This window comes from Ambystoma mexicanum, chromosome 4p (assembly GCF_040938575.1).
Source record: "Ambystoma mexicanum isolate Mex_15411 chromosome 4p, UKY_AmexF1_1, whole genome shotgun sequence".
Lineage (NCBI taxonomy): Eukaryota > Metazoa > Chordata > Amphibia > Caudata > Ambystomatidae > Ambystoma > Ambystoma mexicanum.
This window is the reverse complement of record NC_090927.1, coordinates 234000483-234022923: the sequence shown is the minus strand read 5'-3', so window position 1 is coordinate 234022923 and position 22441 is coordinate 234000483. Positions and strand designations below refer to the sequence as shown.

At 49.8% G+C, this 22441-nt stretch overlaps 1 long non-coding RNA gene across 1 annotated transcript in view; it reads right to left on the bottom strand.

Moving 5' to 3' along the window:
* Positions 1-19564, bottom strand: part of LOC138452574 (uncharacterized) — a 54028-nt gene extending 34464 nt beyond the window's left edge. Inside the window, exon 1 of the long non-coding RNA XR_011260226.1 lies at positions 19396-19564. This is a non-coding gene — a long non-coding RNA (uncharacterized lncRNA). The remainder of the gene's footprint in view (positions 1-19395) is intronic.
* Positions 19565-22441: the final 2877 nt, after the last annotated feature.

The window sequence follows — 22441 nt, the reverse complement described above, 5'->3', positions numbered from 1 at the left end:
AACTAAAAAAACACATGGCATCCTGGTCTGTGGACTGTCTCCCATCCATGCAGTAACCGGGATGGACCTTGCTTTGCTTTAATGCAAGGCGCCCTTCAGGTCATGCTGCTCTAAGTGGTCTTGTAAGTGGTGCTCCTTCATTAGGCAACATGGTCTGATGGTGCTTGCTGCTTCCTTGCTTTGAAGCTAGGCAGGGTCTGTCCTGGTTACTGCATGGATGGGAGCCCCCTTTGCCTATAGTGTTGGCCAGTGTTTTTTTTACTCAAAATATAGCTGTACAAATATATATATTTTTTAAAAACATATTTTCTACAACCGTGGGTACGGCTATCTGTGTCAAATTATAGCTCAGCATATCAGAAATACATCCTGGGGAATAATATGCTTTCCTGCCCCACCCCAAGCCCTACCAGGTGTCACCCTCCTCTATGCTGGCTCCCCACACACACATCATGGCCTCGTCAGCTCCCCTGCCCCCTCGTTTCCCCCCACAACAAATGCTGTTTCCGTGACGCAGTTTGCTATGAAATGTGGGATGTTCGTGGCTATAGCTGAGGTTACAGAAAAGATTGTGTTATAAGCTCAGTCCCTAGACCACCTCCAACACGCAAATTTCACTGGTGTCCTCTTATATCCCCCCACCTTTAGACTGATGCCATGTGCATGTAATTTGACCTGTAAATGGCTTTTTTTTCGATACCCACTGCTATCGGCGCAGCAATCTTTCGCATTGAGAAAAAAACAGATGCCGGCTTCTCATTTAGAAACACCCAGTTTATCAGCAATTTACACAAGATATAGCTATCTATCAAATATTTTCAATCAAATATTTGAAATACTACTGAACAGAATAAACAAACAAACAAACAAACACAAATATGCATCAAGTCAACGCTTCAAGCCCAACTTGTTTTGGACCTGGTCAAATTCCATCCAGCAGTTTGGACTGTGCAGTCTGGCAAAAAATTACCCCTTTTGTCTTCGGGAAGTAGGCTGCAACTTTGTTTTTTGTTTGTTTATTTTATTACTAAGTATTCCATTTGCTTACAAATCTTTACCAAACTTTGCAGTCGGGGGGGTTGGAGTGGGGATTGGGGGGGCAGGAGGGTACAGGGGGTGGGAGGGCAGGGGGATCCCTAATTGATTACAAAGTTTCAGCTAAATCCATCACACGAGTCAAAGGTTATTAGCAACTCTGGCTTCCTATGGCAGTCTGACTCACCTTAACTATAGGATGGTGACCGCTAACCACTAGTTTATGTATAATATTAAGTTAAAATGTGCATTGGCATTTCTTAAAAATCTATTGCTAATCACTTTTGTCTATCTAGACCAGGGTTTGCCATGATACATTTACATACAATGATTCTAAATGTATGATCTTTTTTCTCATGAATATTAATGAGGGATAGCCTGAAACTCTGTCAGGTTTCAGGCCTTGGAGCCCTGGAGTTGGACAACCTTGCTCTAGACTGATTTGGGTGACATTTTCTAAACAACATGTTTGACATGGTCTGCTCAAAACTTGAAACGTTGAGGATAATTAGTTAAACGGTTCAAACGTTATTAAGAAAATAAAATTGGGCTGTTTGGGCCTCCTAGCATTCATTTTCTTACAGTGAAAATGTGCATCTATTGCACTCATGTAGCGCGAACACTGCTGGATGGATTTGCAAAACAGATAGGGAACAGGTTAGGCACAGAGTGTCACTGGTGTGCCTTTTTTATTTAGTGTGAATCTATCCAATAATTTTGAAGTAATTCAACTCATAAGGTGTGCCATTTCGTCCCAAAAAAATGTTTATGTATCTCATACGGTTCATTGCATCAGTGAGACTTTTCAGAAATTAAATCCGCCATTTGTTTTTTTTTTCCTCAATGCAACTATTCCCATTCTAATTCCAAGAAAAGTCAAACAAATAAAAGTTCACAAATGATGCTTGGAGGGGGGAAATGGGTGGTGTTATATCAGGCTGGTTGGGGAATGCGAAAGATAACCACAAGTGAAGTGGGGTTTTTTCGGGTGGGCTGTGGAGTCTATTTGTACCAGAACATTTTCATCTTACCTCTAGACTGAGTGATTACAGTGGCAATTTTGCTAGAAAAATAAATTCATCACACGAAACAGTGAGTGAAATGAGCGGGTCGTAGGAGAGGGTGAGGGAATGTTTTCAGGATTTGCCCAAACGAGTCATAGAAAGGAGAACTGGTGCATATGTAGAGTTGCAGTGGGGATGGGAAAGACTTTTAAATTGTCAAGCGTTTTCCATTCCTGCGGTAATCGGAAAACAATGCATTACCACAAAAATGATTACCAGTAAAGCGTACTGTTGGAATGGAAAGCAGCATGAGTGTGACCGTGGGAATTTCCATGGACAACTAAAGGCGATGTGAAAAAGAGAGCATTGGCCATTGGTCACTACGAAAATGCATGGCTGGCGGCATAGGCGTTGCTAGGGGGGGGGGGCTTAGGAGGCTATAGCCCCTGATCTTTTGGTTGTAGCCCCGGATAGAATCTCTGGAGCTACAACCAAAAGGCTAGTTAGCCCCCAGTCCCGACAGTTCCGACATTAGGGGGGTAATTCATAGAATTTAGCGCACAAGTGGCGCACGCGGCTGGCGCACAGTGTGCGCGTGAGAATCCCTGCATCATCCGCGTGCGCTAAAATCCATTTCCGCGCACAGCGTATTCATGGATTCCAGCTACCAAAACCAGCCGTGGCGCACAGTGGCGCAGCGACCCTGCAGCAGCGCCAGTTACGCCCCCAAGAACGCCTCTTGCGCAGGGAAAAGCCATCAAAATCCCCAATCCAGCGCAAAGGGCTGCGCTAACCATGTACCAGCACGGCAAGCGGGCTACGTGTATCACTGGGGTGCGCGGGAAGTACATCACGTCATTTCAGCTGGGTATGTGTATTTCAGGGGTGCGCTGGAAGTTCCACACGCGATTCCATCAGGGTACGTGTACATCAGGGGTGGGCGGGAAGTTTCACACGTGAATTCAGCAGGGTATGTGTATATCAAGGGTGCGCGGGATGTTCCACACGCGAGTGTCCTGGCTACGTGTATTTTGGGGTGCGCGGGAAGTTTCACACGCGATATCAGCACGGTACGTGTATTCCAGGAGTGCGCTGGAAGTTCCACACGCGAATGTCCTGGCTACGTGTATCTTGGGGTGTGTGGGAAGTTTCACACGCGATATCAGCAGGGTACATGTATATCAGGGGTGCGCGGGAAGTTCCATACGCGAATGTCCTGGCTACGTGTATTTCGGGGTGCGCAGGAAGTTTCACACGCGATATCAGCAGGGTACGTGTATTCCAGGGGTGCGCTGGGAGTTCCACACGCGAATGTCCTGGCTACGTGTATCTTGGGGTGCGTGGGAAGTTTCACACGCGATATCAGCAGGGTACATGTATTCCAGGAGTGCGCAGGAAGTTCCACACGCGAATGTCCTGGCTACGTGTATTTCGGGGTGCGCGGGAAGTTTCACACACAATATCAGCAGGGTACGTGTATTCCAGGGGTGCGCTGGAAGTTCCACACGCGAATGTCCTGGCTACGTGTATCTTGGGGTGCGCGGGAAGTTTCACACGCGATATCAGCAGGGTACATGTATATCAGGGGTGCGCGGGAAGTTCCACATGCAAATGTCCTGGCTACGTGTATTTCGGGGTGCGCGGGAAGTTTCACACGCGACATCAGCAGGGTACGTGTATTCCAGGGGTGTGCGGGAAGTATCACACACGATTCCATCAGGGTACGTGTATTCCAGGGGTGCGCGGGAAGTATCACACGCAAAAACAGCAGGGTACGTGTATTCCAGGGGTGCACGGGAAGTATCACACGCAATATCAGCAGGGTATGTGTATTTCAGGGGTGCGCGGGAAGTATCACACGCGATTCCATCAGGGTACGTGTATTACAGGGGTGCGCGTTGAGCACCACACGTGAATTGCACGTGTGGGTCCTCCCAGGTGTTCCCTCTACACCCATCACGGCCCCTGCAGGTGGCCCACACCACAGGGGCCTACCCTGCACATGTCCTGCAGGCACCCCATCCACCATGGCCATGCCCCCCAGCCAACCCACATGTCACCTTGCACTACTGCCCACCAACGCATGTCCCCCTGCACCCCCAGCCACCAGGGGCAGCCTCCACCAGGCCCCCACCCATATCTCCCATCACCCCCACCCCCCAGGGGCAGCCTCCACCAGGCCCCCACTCATGTCCCCTATCACCCCCACCCCCTAGCAGTGCAGGGGCAGCCTCCACCAGGCCCCCACCCATGTATACCACCACCCCCACCCCCCAGCAGTGCAGGGGCAGCCTCCACCAGGCCCCCACTCATGTCTCCCATCACCACCACCCCCAGCCACCAGGGGCAGCCTCCACCAGGCCCCCACTCATGTCCCCTATCACCCCCACCCCCCAGCAGTGCAGGGGCAGCCTCCACCAGGCCCCCACCCATGTCTACCACTACCCCCACCCCCCAGCACTGTGGGGCACCTGCCAGCAGGCCCCCACTCATGTCCAACTCATGTTCCCCGGCACCCCCACCCCCCAGCACTGTGGTGCACCCTCCACCAGGCCCCCACCCATGTCTCCCATCACCCACACCCCCCAGCCACCAGGGGCAGCCTCCACCAGGCCCCCACTCATGTCCCCCATCACCCCCACCTCCCAGCAGTGCAGGGGCAGCGTCCACCAGGCCCCCACTCATGTCTCCCATCACCCCCACCCCCCAGCCACCAGGGGCAGCCTCCACCAGGCCCCCACTCATGTCCCCTATCACCCCAACCCCCCAGCAGTGGAGGGGCAGCCTCCACCAGGCCCCCACTCATGTCCCCTATCACCCCCACCCCCCGGCAGTGCAGGGGCAGCCTCCACCAGGCCCCCACTCATGTCCCCTATCACCCCCACCCCCCAGCAGTGCAGGGGCAGCCTCCACCTGGCCCCACCCGTGTCTACCACCACCACCGCCCCCGAGCACTGTGGGGCACCTGCGAGCAGGCCCCCACTCATGTGGAACTCATGTTCCCCTGCACCCCCCAGCACTGTGGTGCACCCTCCACCAGGCCCCCACCCATGTCTCCCATCACCCCCACCCCCCAGCCACCAGGGGCAGCCTCCACCAAGCCCCCACTCATGTCCCCTATCACCCTCACGCCCCAGCAGTGCAGGGGCAGCCTCCACCAGGCCCCCACTCATGTCTGCCATCACCCCCACCCCCCAGCTACCAGGTGCAGCCTCCGGCAGGCCCCCACTCATGTCCCCTACCACCCCCGCCCCCCAGCAGTGCAGGGGCAGCCTCCACCAGGCCCCCACCCATGTCTACCACCAACCCCACCCCCCAGCACTGTGGGGCACCTGCCAGCAGGCCCCCACTCATGTCCAACTCATGTTCCCCTGCACCTCCACCCCCCAGCACTGTGGTGCACCCTCCACCAGGCCCCCACCCATGTCTCCCATCACCCCCACCCCCCAGCAGTGCAGGGGCAGCCTCCACCAGGCCCCACCCATGTCTACCACCACCCCCACCCCCCAGCACGGTGGGGCACCTGCCAGAAGGCCCCCACTCATGTCCAACTCATGTTCCCCTGCACCCCCACCCCCCAGCACTGTGGTGCACCCTCAACCAGGCCCTAACTCATGTCTCCCACCCCCCAGCACTGTGGGGCACCTGCCAGCAGGCCCCCACCCATGTCCAACTCATGTTCCCCTGCACCCCCATCCCCCAGCACTGTGGTGCACCCTCCACCAGGCCCCAACTCATGTTCCCCAGCCAACATGTCATCACAATCTAGATCCCTGGTCCCTATGGTCAGCCTCCAAATGCAAAACACCCACCCGAGTATTGCATCCACCCACTTAGAGATGGCAATAACATGATAGAACACCAATTGCAAGTTTGGAAACAAACACATGTCCCTCACATACACCCAATGGGTGTCAGTGAATCTCAAAACCCATATCATGATATGCATGAAACCAATGAGATGATACTACACATTGAAGTTTGATCAAAAAATATGTATTAAAGGAAACATAAATTGAATCAAAAATAAACAAACAGAAATGGGAATGTAAAAAAATGAAAAAAAGCATGTCCGTGAAAAAATGCAAAACCAAAAATCATAATCCAAAGGAATGGTGTCCAAAGTCACAGTCCACAAAAGACAATCCAATGGAAAATTATAATTGAAAGCCATTGCTCCATGGGTAAATTGTAAAATAAAAAGAAAATCCAACAGTGAACTATGTACAGATGAACAAGCCAGGGTCCATTATCCCAACAAAAGAAATGAAACCTATCTAACAACACTACCTAATAAAAAAAAACTATATACAAAAATGTGGCCCATTGTCCAAAAGGTCCAAAAAAATGCAAAAACAAAGGAAACCTAACACTAACTACAGAACTATGTACAAGGGCAGCGGGCTAGTCCGACGGCTCACTTTTGGATGTCCCGGGCCAGGGCATCATCGAACTCCTGCTCAATGTCCCGGAGGTGGTCCTCCTCCATGGCCCCGAGGGTCCGCAGGGCCGTCGACGTGTCCACCTCCAACCCCCTGCGGATTGCCTCGAGGCACTCGGCCCACCTCAGGGCCCTCCGCATGGAGTTCTCTGCCCTGACCATCGTGAGCCGTGCCTCTTCCACCCGCTGCCGCTCCGCATCTAAGGCGTGGCCCAACCGCTGCCACACGGAAGACACTTTCTGTCCTGGGTCCTCCTGCCCTCCGGCCGATGCCTGCCCCTCCGATGTCGAAGGCCCCGAGCCTTCATGGCTCCCACCACGTTGCTGCTGTGCCTCTGCCCGTGCACTGCCTCCTGCTGCCTGCACATCCTCCGCTGGCTGGGGTGCAGTCGTTGATGTGGCGACCCCTGCTGGACGTCCGACTCCCGGCTGTGGCAGGGATGCCTCCTCCACCAGCCTGGCCGCAACATCAGAGGCAGCTCCACAGGGCACCCAGGTGACTGATGGGTGGGAAGATGGCACGGAGGACGACTGGCGCATAGGGGGTTCAGTTGAGGAGGGGGTCGCAGCAAGCCCCATCAAACGGAGGAATCCGGCCTGGGTGACCTGTCTCAGTAGGCCGACGCGGTCAACGAGCCATTCAAGATGACATGCAGTCTCCTCATGAAAAGACTGCAGGTCACCTCACATGGCCCGTTGACGCAACGCCACACCAGTCAGGACAGGCTCAACCCGGACCCGGATAGCCACGTCCGCAGGCAGAGGAAGGCCAGTTGTCATGAGCTCATCCCCTGCCTGAAAACGGGTCTGGACGTAGGCATCCCTGCTGGTGCAAGATGATGCAGGGACAGGATCAGGGACAGGATTGCACACAGGCACCTCCGCGACGGCCTGTGCTGCCTCCTGTCCCTAGTCCTGCACTGCACCACTAGCACCAGTGGAGTCCCCACCTCCAGACCCCGTCTCTGTTGCTTGCACGGCCTCCTCCTCCACCAAACCCCCCACCAACCTGGATGACTGCGTGCCATCTTCCCCCGTTGGGCCCTGTGGGGTCCTACCTGCCCCTTCTGCTGCCGAAGAGTCCAACTCCAACCTCCGCCTCTTGGACCTCCCCCCGGCAGCTGCGGCCTGGGACGCGGCACCGGGCTCCTCACTCCCCGATGAGATCACAACCTGGGAGGGGAGCCGGGCCTTGCGTCTCCGGCTGGCGGTGGGATCCCCGCCGCTGTGCTCCACTGCACCTTCTCCGCCCTCTTCATCAGTTGACGCTGCAGACAGGGAGAAATAAAACACACGCTTCAGGGCACTGTACAATGGACACATACACACATGACAGTTGTACATGAGTGGCATTGGCAAACCTCAGACATGCCATCACAATCCCCAACACACATGTCATTTCAACTCGCACACATGAGCCATACCACAGCCATATCGCAACTGCCAGCACCATCCATACACATACAACAGCATGAGCAGGCAAAGCTGAGCCAGATATCACATGCAACACAGGAAGTGCACTACACATGTACACACACCACCACACTTGCATGCATGTGTACACCTCTGCCAAGTGTTGCAGTGTTCAGATGGGCATCCATGTCACATCTGCCAATCAGGCTTCCACATCCCGCTGTCACATGCATCCATGTTGCATCACTGTTGCACCCTTGTCAAATACACATAAATGCACATGTACACAGTGCTGATACATGCAGCTGAAAACAACATACATGCGTGACATCACGAACATTTCTACTTACATACACATTCATCCAAACATGTGTGCCCACACAACTGCATTTGGCATGCAAGCCTACACACACAAGCACCATCCATGTCTCACACATTACAGCCCTCACATGTTTTAGCCTCACGGCCCTGTACACCCCCACCCATACTCGACCCCATACAAACAGATGTGCAACCTGCACACTACTGAAACATCACCACACGCACAGCTCACAATCAGGATGCATGTACACTTACCGCTCGACTCCAGACGGGTCTGCCTCTCAAGGACCTGGACGTGGAGCGCTGGGGATATGCGTTCCAGGACCCTCAGCTGATCTTCCGACAAGTGGCCCCGGCGCCCCTTAGCATCCTCTGCCTTCAAGAGGTGCCGGGCCTTGTTCAGGGTCCTGGACCTGAAGTCCTCCCAGCGCTTCTTGACATGTTGTAAGTCGCGGACTGCCACCCCCTCCGCGTTGATGGCAGTCACAATGTCAGTCCAGATCCGAGTCCATCCTTCCTTGTCGGCGCGGGAACTTCCGAAGAGGGCATCATACTGCCCCAGGACTTGCTCCACCAGGACACCAACTTCCCTGGCACTGAAGCTGGTGCTCCTCTGCCTCTCTGGCCGGGGGTTGTCAGTGGTGCCAGATGTTGCAGTGCATGACATGACAACCCCAGAGGCAGGAGTGGGTGGGCAACTGGGTCCTGGGGCTGGGCTGTGGAGCGATGGAATCCCAGTCGGGAGTCTTCAGTTCCAGCAGGGGTGGTCACAGCAACAGCACCCCTGGCTGATGTGCAGGCAGCAAATGGCAGGGCACGTGGGCAGCAAGCAGTCAGGCAGCAGCAGATGGCAGGTGGGAGCGTGCTTAGGGCTCTGGGGGGCAGTAATTCGGCTTTCTGGGCAGGAGCGTGGTCTTCCGTGTGCTTACGCGTGGCCAGCTTGATACGGAGTGATTTGGCACGTGAAAATTCTGCACATCAGCGTGTAATTCGAGGAAAGGCCCACACACTTGCACTCTGATGCACTACATGTACTACCACCCTTGCATATCCACGTGTACACTGTTTGCCTTCTGGTGCCCAATGTGGCCCTGCAGCACATGTTCTGTGACCAATTATGGATCCTGTACATGCCTAATTTGCTTTTTGATGTGGTCTGTCGCTTAGATGTGATGCTCAGGGTGTGCATCACACACAATGGCTGTTCACTGTGCTGTGCGCTGAGCAGTGTGTTGCACGAGTAGGACACAGCACACAGAAGCTGCAGTGTTGATTTTGCAATGCACAATGTGCATGTAGACAGGCATTCATTGTTATGTTACGTCTACAACTCTTGTAATGCATTTGGAAATGACTTATTTTGGGTGGGAGGTTTTTGGTCAGTCATTTCATCTGATTCCAGGTCAGGCATCATTGTCCGATGCCACTGTACATTTTGGACATGGCAATGTGTACCTTATTGTTACTGTGTTGGTGTATGGGTATTGCATGCCATGTCATGTTGTGGTTTGGGAGGGTTTAAGTGACATAACAGTGATGGCCATGGCCTGTTTTGCAGGTGTGTGTGATTCACACCTTGCATTTCAGGGTCATCCGCTTCTCAAAGCAACTAGCTGGGGGTAGATCTCTCTCCGCGGCAGGGCCCTCCTTCTGGAACAGCCTTCCTGCCTCACTGGAACTTGAGGAGAACCATCTCCGGTTCGGGAAGCACCTCAAGACCTTCCTCTTTGCTTCTGCTTTCTCTCTGCCTCTCCCTTGCAAAATTCTTCACTGGAACTGCACTGGATCTGTAACTGGGCCACTCTCACCGACCTCGGTCCCTGGCCCAGCCACTCTCCACTTGCACTGCCTCCTTGGCAAACCCTGTACTGCCGTACTGTCTCTCTATCCCTACAGCCCCCCCTTCTCAGCACTTTTCTGCACTTACCTTTGCAGTTGCCACCAGCTGGCCTATGTATTTGTTTTTTGGTCTACTTACCCTGTACTGCACTCCCCCCCTCCCCTTCCCCTTGCACTTTTCCCTTCCCCCTACCCCTGCACTTGCACAATCTAAATGACACCTGGCCTAGTAGTACCGTTGTCTGTCTTCCCTTGTTCCCCCCTCCCTGCCTCATCGCAACTTGAAATACTTGTGTATAGGCCATATCATGTCATGTCATATGTGTGCCTTTTGGTCACACAGGATAGCTTGTGTTTAAGTAGCTAGGGATGCAGACAATGTGGAACTTCCATGGCAACTATCTCAGGGTGGTAGGGTTGTGACAGTTGACTGTCTCTTTGTCATCATCGATTGTCACCTGGTATGTGCCAGGCCTGTGTGCACTCCGCAGGGGTGGGAGTTTAGGTGAAAAATGTGGCCACAAGCTGGGTCCGGGCTTCCTCGCCACGTGCCCTGTCCCCTCCCATGGGCAGCGCCTGTGCCTGTGGTTGGGGATGTGTGGGCACCACCATGTCCACCGGGACGCCCTGCCGTGTTGCAACATTGTGCAGGACACATGCTGCCACAATGATCCTGCACACTACTGGTGGTGCATAGAGTAGCTGCCCGCCAGAGCGGTCAAGGGAGCGGAAACGTGACTTGAGCACTCCGAATGTGCGCTCCACTATGGCCCTAGTTGCAATATGGGCGGCGTTGTATCTTACCTGGGGTGGTGTGGTGGGGTTCCAGATTGGCGTCATCATGTGGTTGCTCAGAGGGTAGGCACTGTCCCCTGGGGAGGTGTAAATTGTTGTGATTATTGGGGTTTGTTTATTTGTGTGTGTGTGTGTGTGACATGCATGCATGTGCAAGGGCATTTGTACTCACCTAGGAGCCATGTGTCGCCATGCTGCCCAGCTTTCTAGGGCCCGGCTCAGGGCGGACATTCTGTATATGAAACTGTCATGGGTGGAGCCAGGGTAGTTTGCATAGACAGAGGTGATGATTCCCTTTGCATCGCATACCACCTGTACATTGATGGAATGCCAGTGCTTGCGGTTTCGGTAGATGTGCTCAGTGGCCCTAGGTGGACGTAGGGCCACATGGGTGCAATCTATGGCACTGAGCACTTTGGGGAAGTGTGCCATCCTGAAAAAATCCAGGACAACGGCCTGCCTTTCTGCGGGTGTTCTGGGCATGTATATGTGCCTGCGGACTGAGAGGCGCGCTGTCATGATTGCCAGTACCTGGTGTAGGCAGCGTGACTGCGTGGCCTGTGAGACCCCCCCACTATGGCAGTAGTCCGCTGAAATGACCCAGTGGCCAGAAAATGCAGGACATTGAGCAGCTTCTCCAAGGGGCTCAATGCTTGGGAGCAAAGGGTGGGGGATGTAAGGTCATCTTCCCACTCCCTGACCAGGTCTAGGATGATGTGGGGTGGAAACCTATACCTGCCATAGACCTGGTCGTCAGGCATCCCAAAAAGGCTTGTCCGTGGTGCGAAAATGCATGCCCTGGCTATTCTCCTCCTCCTGCGGTGTCCCACGATCAGTGCTGCGACAAATGGGGCATTCATTGTAGCTGTATATACGTGTTTGTTGTTTGCGCGCACTTTTATACTGTGCGGGGACGCTTCCGCCTGCCTTCGTGTGGCGGACGCGTTGATGCCTGTGTGTGTCTTTTGCCGTGCGTGGGTTTCCCGTATTCGAATCCATGAATACAGGTTGTTCGCGTGCGTGTGGGCGTTCCGTGTAGTTCCCTGCAGTACTTCCCCAGTTACGCCTTCTTTTTCACGCATTATTCCCCATTCCGCGTGTTACGCCCACTATTCCGCCCACTTTGGTTGTGTGCGCCATGCTATGTGCACTTTTGCTGTGTGTGTAGCGCATGCCGTGTATGCCTGTGTGTGCCATGGCTGGATTGGGCGCACGGACAGCGGGAAACACGCGCAGCATCTTCCTTGAATCGCACACGTGCGCATGCGCTGCGTTTCTCACGCTTGCGCTACCTTGCGCCTGCTTGCGCTGGGATTTTCGGCGCACATTTGCTCCATAAATCGACCGCTAGGTCTCCAGACCTAGCAACACCTCTGGCTGGTGGGATCTGGTTAGGTAGAAGGCAGGTGATGGACAATGGCCTCAGCTACAATCTGTGGACCCTCCCCATGGCGGAAGCAAAAGCCGTAGCTTGTGGGATCGGGTTAGTTTCTCGGCAGGAACATGTCAGCCTCAGCCATAGACAAGGCCAGGGCCAGTGGGCCTCTTTCTTTTTGAATAATTGGACAACTTCTAGAAGTGTGTCCATGTGTGTGTTGTTTGTGCTGGCATATCGGGTGCCATGAATAGTGCATGCCAGTAACTGAGTTTTTATTTCTTTTATTGTTTAGCTGACAGTGGTGCAGATGTTGTTGCTTTTCAAACCATAACTAACACGTCGTATGCCTTTTGTTGTACTGGGTAGGAAAAGTAATGTCCTTTGAAGAAAAATGTTAGCTGAATTCTGTGTTTTTTATTAGGAATCTTAACATATCTTTAGTTATTTTTGCAAGATCTAGAGCATCATTCTGACAATGTTAACTAGACATGTTCTACACCTATTCAATGGGCATAGCCATGCTCAGTGACCCATTTGACTGGGCAGGGACTTTGTAAGTGCCCCTAGAACTCACAAATCACCAGACAGGTCCAATGGACAAATTGCCAGGCCTTGCCCAATGGCAGTCATGGGAACCCAGTTGACATTGATATGTCCACAGGAACCAACAAGCCACAGTATAGGTCCATTGGACATAGATGGCAGATACGACAAGTGGCTTATTTAACAGTTGCCTCTGCCCTGTAAGCCGTGAGCCACTCATAGTCCAGCTGGGTATTGCATACCGAGTGTCTCCTTTGACAGAGGTGCGGTGCATTTGATCCAAAACCAGGAAAAGCCAAGCTGTCCTTTGGGATCACTGGGTGTTGCCTGGCCACTTTTGGGCATATTTTGACGAAATTGCTGGAGCAATTTGCTTTAACCCATACAAGGCTTTTGAGCCAGACCAGATGTGAAGGCTTTGGAAGGTTTAGTTCAAATCGGTCCAGCTTTTCAAGCTATAAGTGAGGCAAAGACATTTGCAAATGGGAAAATAATAAAGAAACATGTTTTGGGCTCCCCTCATAAATCTGCCCTTCTCTCCCACAGAAGAAACCCACAAAATGAGTAATTGAGTAAACAGACTATATGACTTTGGGTTCGTTTCTTGAAGATGTGACAAATTGTTCCTAACTTATGTGCTGCCCATAGATCTCTTCCTATGCGGAAACCAACTTTACCGTAATTGCGGATTGCTATTGCTGAATATGAAATATGATGATAAAGGATGGCGGACAGGGAAATTCAGGTTGCCAATTGTCGGCAACCGCATGTTATGGCCTGCGCACATGAGTTTGCAGGAAATATCTGGCTCTCAGACCTGGGACCTGATACAGGGAACAATTTGTCAACAGTAGCCAAAAGACCTGCCAGGTTGCTTCTGAGCTACCATACGTGTCAATTTGATCACTGGGTCGATCACTTTCTGGGAATTTTCCGGGTCAGAGGCATGGCCATGAACGATGCATCATAAAAGAACAAGAACTAGGCCACTGCCATTGTGATATATTGCCATCTGCCAAAGGTGTGAAAGCCCTGTTTTTTTTAGTGTTTAATTGATACAATGATGCAGGTAATTTCATCTCTGAAAGGGTAATCTGCTGATCAGATTCCCCTTTCATAATCCCCATGCCAAAAGCATAGTGTTTTTCTGAGCCCTGCTGCATCATTGTATCGATCTGCAGCACCTGCCCTACTAGTGGCACAGAGCAAATTCACAGGTCACATGTGCCCATTTGAGGGCTACATTGACAACCAAGTATCGACAACGCAAATGAGCTGTATTTAAGATATGCACCCCTGTACCAAAACAATGATGATCATAAGTAGCCCATGCTAGTGGGAGGGTAAACTCTAACTATAACCTATGCCCAAGTGAAGGTATGGTGCATGGCATAACTAATAACCATTACAACCGCATCCAATTTAATATCACACATTTGTCAGCCCTGTGGGCCCAATTCAGCTGTGAAAGGCTTATGCATATTATTTCCAGGCAAGGCTTCCCCTGCCCACTGGCCAGACTGTAGCCGTGTGGGACCACCTCTCTTTGTTCTTTTGCAAGGGCTGGTAAGAACCTTTTCCCAGGGACAGCCACTCCACAGGAAGCTGGCCTGCGAACAGGAACTAAAGGCAACACCATTCACGAGAAGCTAGGCCTCACACCAGGTTGCTGCATTTCTGAAGGCCTTTAATTCTATTGAGAAGGGAAGGGGGTAGGCTGCCAGGGAGAGATCTGCACTGTTGGGGAAAGATTTTGAAATCTTGTTTCTCTCTGTCTCTCTCTCTCCTTCCTGTTTCCTCCACTTACTGTAGCACAAAGCACTTTGGTTTCAAGAGCAGGGATTGTACCGCCAACACATGCTAGTTTTAGTCCGATCCCCTGTGGGCATTTACTATTACAAGAAGAGGTGTCACACTATCTCTTTGAATCATCTTTTGGACCCAATCCTTGATGAATATTTCATGTGTACTCTGCGGGGAGTGCAGTCCCTTCCAGAGTCCTTTAGTTGTGAGATGAAGGGTGGTGCTCCAAAGCTGATGCAAGCTATGTCCCACAGCCATCCCCAGGGACTGTTGGGGGTGAACCTGTTGCTGGAACAAAACCTGCCTCTCTGACAGTCACATTGGTACCCAGGACCTCACTATGTTGAAGAACCCATGCAGTTGCGTGCCAGCCTCCACTCTATTTGGGAGCCGAGAACAAGCACCAAACTTGTCTCTGAACCCCTGGATTGGGACGCACAGCAACCTGAGACGTTACCTGCAGCTGGAGCAAGACCTGCCTCTCTACCTGCCACATTGGTACCCACTGTGTTGAAGGATGCCTGCAGTTGTGTGCCAGCATCCCCCGTTTTCGGGTGCAGGAGAAAAGGATTCATCTTGTCCCTGAGACACTGGATTGAGCCACTGGATTGGGACTCACAGCAAAATTTGTGCCCAGACAGCTAGGGAGTGGGTGTTTTTTTGCTGTTAAATTGCTTGGAGCTGTGTGTCAGGAACTGTTCGTCACATTTGAACAGGACCCTCCCGTGCTGCCATTTGCTCTCTCCTGATTTTCAAATTGCTTGCAAAGCACTACGAAGTCTGATTTGGCACTGCCGGACCACCAAGAGCTGCATAAGGTGCTATTGACTGGTAAATTCGCCCCTGGGTCCATTTATGGAGTCTAAAGATGGTAATGTCACTTTTTTTCTCTTTGGCACCCAATAATGTATCCTTTTTAACATTGTGATATTTAAATGCCTTTTCTCCCCATTCCTTGTGTAACGGTTTATTGAGAGGTCACCCTCAACACAGAGAGTTATTTCCCTCCACACACATTGTGTCACACAACAAACTGTTTAATGGATTATTTTATTCAGCCCTTCTTCAGACACATATCATGCCCCTTGGATCCTCCCCCACTGCGCTAACAATGAGCCAAGGACCAGGCCGGTGTTACAGGAAATATATTTGTATTTATTTAAATTAAAAGTAATAGGAATTTGCAGGAAAATGTCAAACATCACGCTATCCGTTGCACAACCCATTAAACTTCTCTCAACATAAATGCGTTGCAAAAGTGAATTGAAAAGAACACAAATCATAATTCTTTACTTTCTACAAATTCCACTTAATTAGCGCTGGTCAGTGAACACATCTATAGATGTGGTGCTGCACAATTTTGATTTTCCTGTGGCCTTAAAAGGCTAGAGGTAGGGTTTCAAGATTTGTACAAACACATATGACAATTATGATTCCACCCTCGCTTTTGGTTTAAAATAAACACAGGTTGCTTTAGCGTTTTGTTTTTCAGACCCCCACTACTTTGGTCTGTGTTGGGGTAGCCAAACAGAAAAATTGGAATGCTTTGGGGAAATGTGTATTTCAGACGCCGCCCTCCACTGAAAGGCCTGTGTTAGGACATAACAAATTACCCAGTAAAATGATAGCCTATAGTTTTTCAGTGCACACTGGGAAGGGAGCTTTGTTCATTTTGAATTTTAACCAAAATCACCCTGTAGTGTTCCACCAAATGGGGAATTCATTAAATTAATCTTGTTAGTTAAATAGGCTAAGGATCTACACAGTTTGCCCCCCAGCCCCTATCCCCTATAAAGAGAAAGGATCTAAGGCAAGCAGAATCCCCCACCTTTTGGTTTCCCGGGCTCAGTTCTACTTACATAGAAAGCCTCTGTTTAAAGTTCAGGATAGCCAGCTGCATGTCAGTACCCTCTGGAAAGATAGGCGGGGGTCCGGTCACTCCACTCTCAAGGATGGCCTCCCGCTCTCCACCATAGTACTCAGTCAAAGTTTAGGCCTTCCTAGATATAGACAGCTCCTCCCATATACACCTTTTTGCAATCTCCTCTTGTCAGATTGTAAGTTGCAGCAGCACTCTTTTGATGATACATTTCAGCAGCTCTGTCCCCTACTTACACTCTTGGGGAATACCCTGCAAGCGGTCAAACAAATAGGATTGGACAATTACCCTTCTCTCTTCTCCCAAACCCAGCCTCCCTGTCAGGATTGGTTTAGGGGTCTGGCACAGACATATGACAGATTAATTTACAAGCTCCATTTCTTCTCATGTCAAATTTTTGCCAAAAACTAGTTATGTAGCAAAACTTCATAATTTTACTAGTAACTGCCATAACACATATTTTCCTTTTCAGTTATTCTTGGGGAAATGAATAAGATGACAGCCATGTCTGCACCATGTTGCACGGATGTTTGGCAATTTTCTGCCGTTTTCATAGAAAGCATAATAGTTATGAACATGTAATTTCCGACCCATATTCCTAAATGTACTCTTCACCAGTTTGCCAACTCTTACATTCAGGACATGTTCAGATCAGCCAGGAACATAGGTTAAATAGCCATTACAGTTCCCTAACTTGTAGGTGCATGAATTTTATATCTCCAAAATCGCCTAGAAATGTCCTAACAATTGGTACATAAATGACAAAGATCTGCCTATAGTTGCAGGGAAAAAGGCCTACGTTATAATAGTCCTTTTAAATTAATTGTACATCTGTATGTTCATCAACTGGGAGATATGCTTCATCCAGCCATCTTTCTCCCTGGGCAAGCCTGTGACCAGAGTTATTTTTTACGAGTCTTATTGAAGTTGGTTGTTTGCTCTTTGAAGTTGTAGCCCCCAGTCTTCACACCTTTTAGTCATGCTCACTGCCTTCATAGCCAGTAAGTCTGGGGAACACTTGGTTTACCACACCTTTAGCATGCCCCACTTTATTGCAGTTCTAATAAGATGGGGGATGTAACTCCAGATTTGCAGTGGTGGGGTATTTCTTTGTGAAGTATGCCCACCCACAAGCCAAAATGGTTTGTCTTGGGCTGACAGCAACATTTTCATGGAAACAAAGTGGGCTTTTCTTTTCAAATGTTAGCTGGGATACATTTTTCACATTCTAACTGCAAACACCCATGCAAATCCACTGTAATATCAGTGTTTAAAAATCCTGTTTTTCATGTGAAAGGGACCTTTGATTCCTTCTTCTTTTGGGATTTAAATGCTGCTTTTCCTCTGGTAGTGACCGGTAGGATTTTTCCACATGGCTCTTCAATTGTACTTGAAATTCACACATGAAAAGCCGTTTTTCGGTCAGTGTTTGAAATCCTGGTTTTCATGTGAAAGGGACCTACAGTTTGAATGCACCCCACACTTATTACCCAGATTGTTGAATCTGCTATCGTTGCATATTGTGTTCTTTGTACAGGGTTTGGTTTTTACAGTGTTTTCTAGTTAGTTACTTTGGTTGATTACAGTATCAATATTTTTATAGACCCTTGATTGGACATCATACTGTTATGGAAATGTATGGCATTGTTTATTTATATAGCGCCTATTCACAGGCAAGTGTTTCAAAGCGCTCAAGGAGGGTGTGAACATGGGGAATAAAACAATAGTCGCTCAGAGCCCTTGAAATTCTGTGACGATAATAATCTGCCCAGGCAGAGTAAGTGCGTAAAATAGATTTAACAGTTTGAGATACAGTAAATAGACCTTATAGCGATTCTGCAATTTTTACCAGTGCAATGAAGGGGTGAGGATAGGGAGAACAGACAGGCGATCTTCAGGCACAGTGCGTGCAGATCGTGCAAGCGCACAGAAGGTCACAGGGAGGGGAGGATAAGTGCACCCGGCCGGTTGAGACTGGGGTAAGTGCAGAGAGAGCCAATTTGCAGCATGGGCTGCTACTGAATCACATTCACACCCCTCCAGGGAGAGTAGCCTTCCCTCTGCCCACATTACAAGACATAGCAAAGGAGGTTAATCTCTTAACTGTGCCTGCTCTACCTTAATGAATGTGTTGCCTCTTGGTTTGCCGAAGTGGGAGGGCTGAGTATTCGCTGTAGCCTCTGACAGTGGTAGAAATGGAAAAAATGTGGTGGGGGATCCCACAAGGGCCGGGGATCGGGAGGAGTTTGGGGGAGGAAGGTACAAGAGGGGGTGTGGTCTAGAGGGGGCGGGGCTGGTAGTGGATATCCGATCAAATGAATATTTAAAAATAAAAAATGAAAAAAAGCACCTGCGACGGCTGCATTGCCTTTTACTGCAGGTTTTGGCACTGGTGTGTAATGCAAAATGCTCACTACAAGTACAACTGATTCCTTTCAGTATTCCAGCACGGTTCATGGGCTTGGACGGCTGACTCTGGCTAGATCCCGAGATCCGCTAACACATCTGGTGCCGGATCTTGGATCCACCGAGAGCCGGCCCAATGACCAGCACTGGCCTCTGATCATCCTTGTACTCCTGCAGCAGTGGCGTCGCCAGGGATCAAATTTAGGAGGGGCACAGAGGCGGCCAAAGACAAAAGTAAGGGAGGCACAGACAAAAGTAGGGGGAGAACATGGTCACTGCTTGTCTTGGGGGGCATAAAGGGGGGGTACAGGGTTTCACAGGGGGGGGCGGCCCCCCCAGGTCCCTCCTAGCGATGTCACTGAGAGAAGAAGTTAATTCATCACAGCCATGCACTGCTCATGACACACATATTTTAACACAAACGCCATCTGCATAAACCCACTTGCAGCAGGACATGAGCACCAATGAAACAGAGTTAAATGAACAGGCGACTGCGACAAACTCGTAACGAGGCCTCAGACTGCAGTTCAGTGCTCACCCTCAGCCTGATGTTGACTCATTCGCTGGATAAATGCCGTCACTGTGGCCCAGGGGGCGAATTTCTCGACACGCTCAGAGAATGGACCGCCTGGAATAAAAGGAAGAGTGCGCCGCTGCTACACTTCCGGCTTCAGAGCATGCATATTACACACCTCAGCAGGCGCACATCTCCACACAGGCTCTCCAGAAAACTGGGCCACCCGAGCTTCCGTATAGCGGGCAGGCACCTCGAACCAGACACACGAACGAAAGTACTGTAGTCTGTTTACCTCCCCTGCAAAGATCCCAGGCATGCCGGGTGAAAAACTCGAATAATAGAGCTGTGCCGACTATATTACATTATTCGCCAGAATTCAAGCTAAATAAAGCCAGCTCAACACGCAGCCAACTTCATTGTTAGAAAAGTCCCAAACAGGATCTTTCATAAAACGAAAACCAGCACTCTACCGACTGCGTGTTCCTGCATGGGTACCCCCGACACGCTCACAACATGGGCCCTTAAATAATACTGACCGATAATTGCAATTTATCGTAAACAAAATGTAGATTTTACATTGTAAAATGTACATTTAAAAACAAAAGCTTCTTTTTTTATTCTTTATTGTTTTTATTTAAACTAAAAGTATTTTCCAGTCGAATGCAAAAAACGATCTTTGACCCATATTCGGCTGAACACCCGTCTAGACCGTTCTCGGGTTTACCATAACTCTCAAATGACAGGCTGAACGAGTGCTCGATTGTAAAAGTGTTACCGAGAGAACAGCAAAAAAAAAGGTGTGCGTTACTGAAACGTCTAAAAAGCCTACCCCGCCGCCCCCGTGGTCTACCTCTGAAGGATGAAAGGCTGCGCCGGCTAAAAACTGTCACCTTCAGTTTGGCCACACATCTCTGCAAATGGCTCCCAAACCACTGGGCTTATTTTACTAGCTATGTTTCCCTATGGATATAAATGCCTGAACTCTTCCGTAGACAAGAAAACATGACTTGTGAGTGCCGATTGATTAAGAGCTACGTGTCAGGGGCAGTCGTGTTTCTCGGCTGAAGCAGAGCAGGGCTGGTTCGGGGAAAACGCTAAGGAAGGTGGAGTGGCACACGTTAGCTGGTTCATGCCTGCGGTCGGGACAAGAAAGCCAGCAAAAGAGTCTATTTGTATCTATTGTGCGCCCCCTGGTGGCCACAGTATGCAGGTTAAAGCATCACACATCTTTGTAATCGGTTTCCATATTACCTTAAATGTCAGCGCGGTTTCAGTCCACAAAGGCCCGTTAAACATTTTTAGCAATACACCGTAATCTTGCCAATCGTTCTATTGCATGTACACACATGCGCGCACGGCCGCGCGCTCCTTGATATCTAACGAACAATAGCGGAGAAACTCACGAATCTGTTAGAATGAAAATTATGACATATTGCGAAGCGTAAATTATGCGCCAACAAAAGGCAGTGAAAAGGTAAATAAAAAAAAAACGAAAGGTAAACAATGTGATAGCATTGAGTTGAGGTTTCAAGTGCAATTTGCGTGTGTTTTTGTTTCTTCTTTCGAGCAGGAGCTGTTCGCTGGGTTAATATGACCTGCTCTTCAGTCGTCCGGAAGGACCGGTATAAAAGAATGAGAGGAGAACTTTCTCCTAAAGTGATATCACGAACGTGGTTGCTCTTTGTAAATAGAACACACTGTACAGTGTTTTTCTTTTTTTTAATATAAAATAAGAGAAAAAAACAAAAACGCGAATTTACCAAGACGATGTCTCTTTTATGCAACATTATAATTGTGCTTGCCAGCCAGACCTGTCTATGCTGTCACAGTCCAACTGCAGCAGGTTATGTGGGACTGCGGCCTCTGTTCACATTAAACAGTGCAGATCACCTAGGATGAGTGCCAAAGTGTGGGTGCAGTGTTCGGCGCAGTATGTAAACAAAACAAGACATCCTCACATATAAATCTGGATTACACGGTGAATATGACCCACGAGTGCCAACTGTAGAGTACCACGGGAGAATGATTACTCAATTGGTCCAGCCGTTAACTATTTGGAAACCGGAAGTAAGCCGGTCCCTTTTCCTCAAAGTACAGTACACCAGGCCGCCATTTTCCTTCACTTCGACATTGCACCTCAGGGCTGACACAGGCGCACTATCTATTTTGGAGCCCAGCAGATTGATTTCCATTGGATATAATAGAAACAATGTCTAGGTGCTCGCTGGTCTTCACTCAAAATATGAATGTTAACACCATAACGGATGTAGTTGACTTTCCACTAAAAAAAATGAAGGTACTCGATTTTTATGGATTTTGAGGACTGTGATTACTTTTTAAGTGACACGTGGGCGTTGGCACATTACCTCAAACAGCGATTGCTCAGACGCGTTTGTTTAGGGGTTTGCGGACAGTAACAGGTTTTCTTAACAACACGCCCCCCCCAACCCTGTCCCATAAAAACAGAGGCTAATTAGAGCTCTTGTATGATAACTATGCTGGTCAGGGGTCCATAGCTCTCAACCATTTATGTTGCAAAGGCGGGTGAAAACACACGTTTTTTTTTTTTGGCGGGTGAGAGGCCCATTGAAACGAATGGGCGTGAAGGTGGCTTGGCGGGTGAGTCAGCTGTTTACAAGGCGGGTGACACCCGCCAAAAGCGTGTGAGTTGAGAGCTATGGGGGTCAGGCTGACAATGCACGAGGAGCAGGCAAAGTAAACATAATTACCCATTTGTGCTCCCACACAGTCAGACGGCTCAAAAAAGCAAAACAAAAATTACAATAAAAATGAGACGAGACGCTTTGATTTGATAGAATGGAGAAAGAAACAAGTTGTACCGTATTACGTGGCTTCCAAGTGTCCTCTCTCGTGCATTATGAAACCCAACTAGATAAATACATTTGATTCAGAGGGGAAGATATAGGCGGAACATCAAATGTTATGTTGCTAATACCGTGCACGGCGGACGTGCATGGTTCTAGAATGAATGTTGCTATATAAGCTCAGGGTGTTTTTGTTTCCCGTCTGCTGGGAGGGGTACAGAACGGAGTCCGAATGGCTGCGA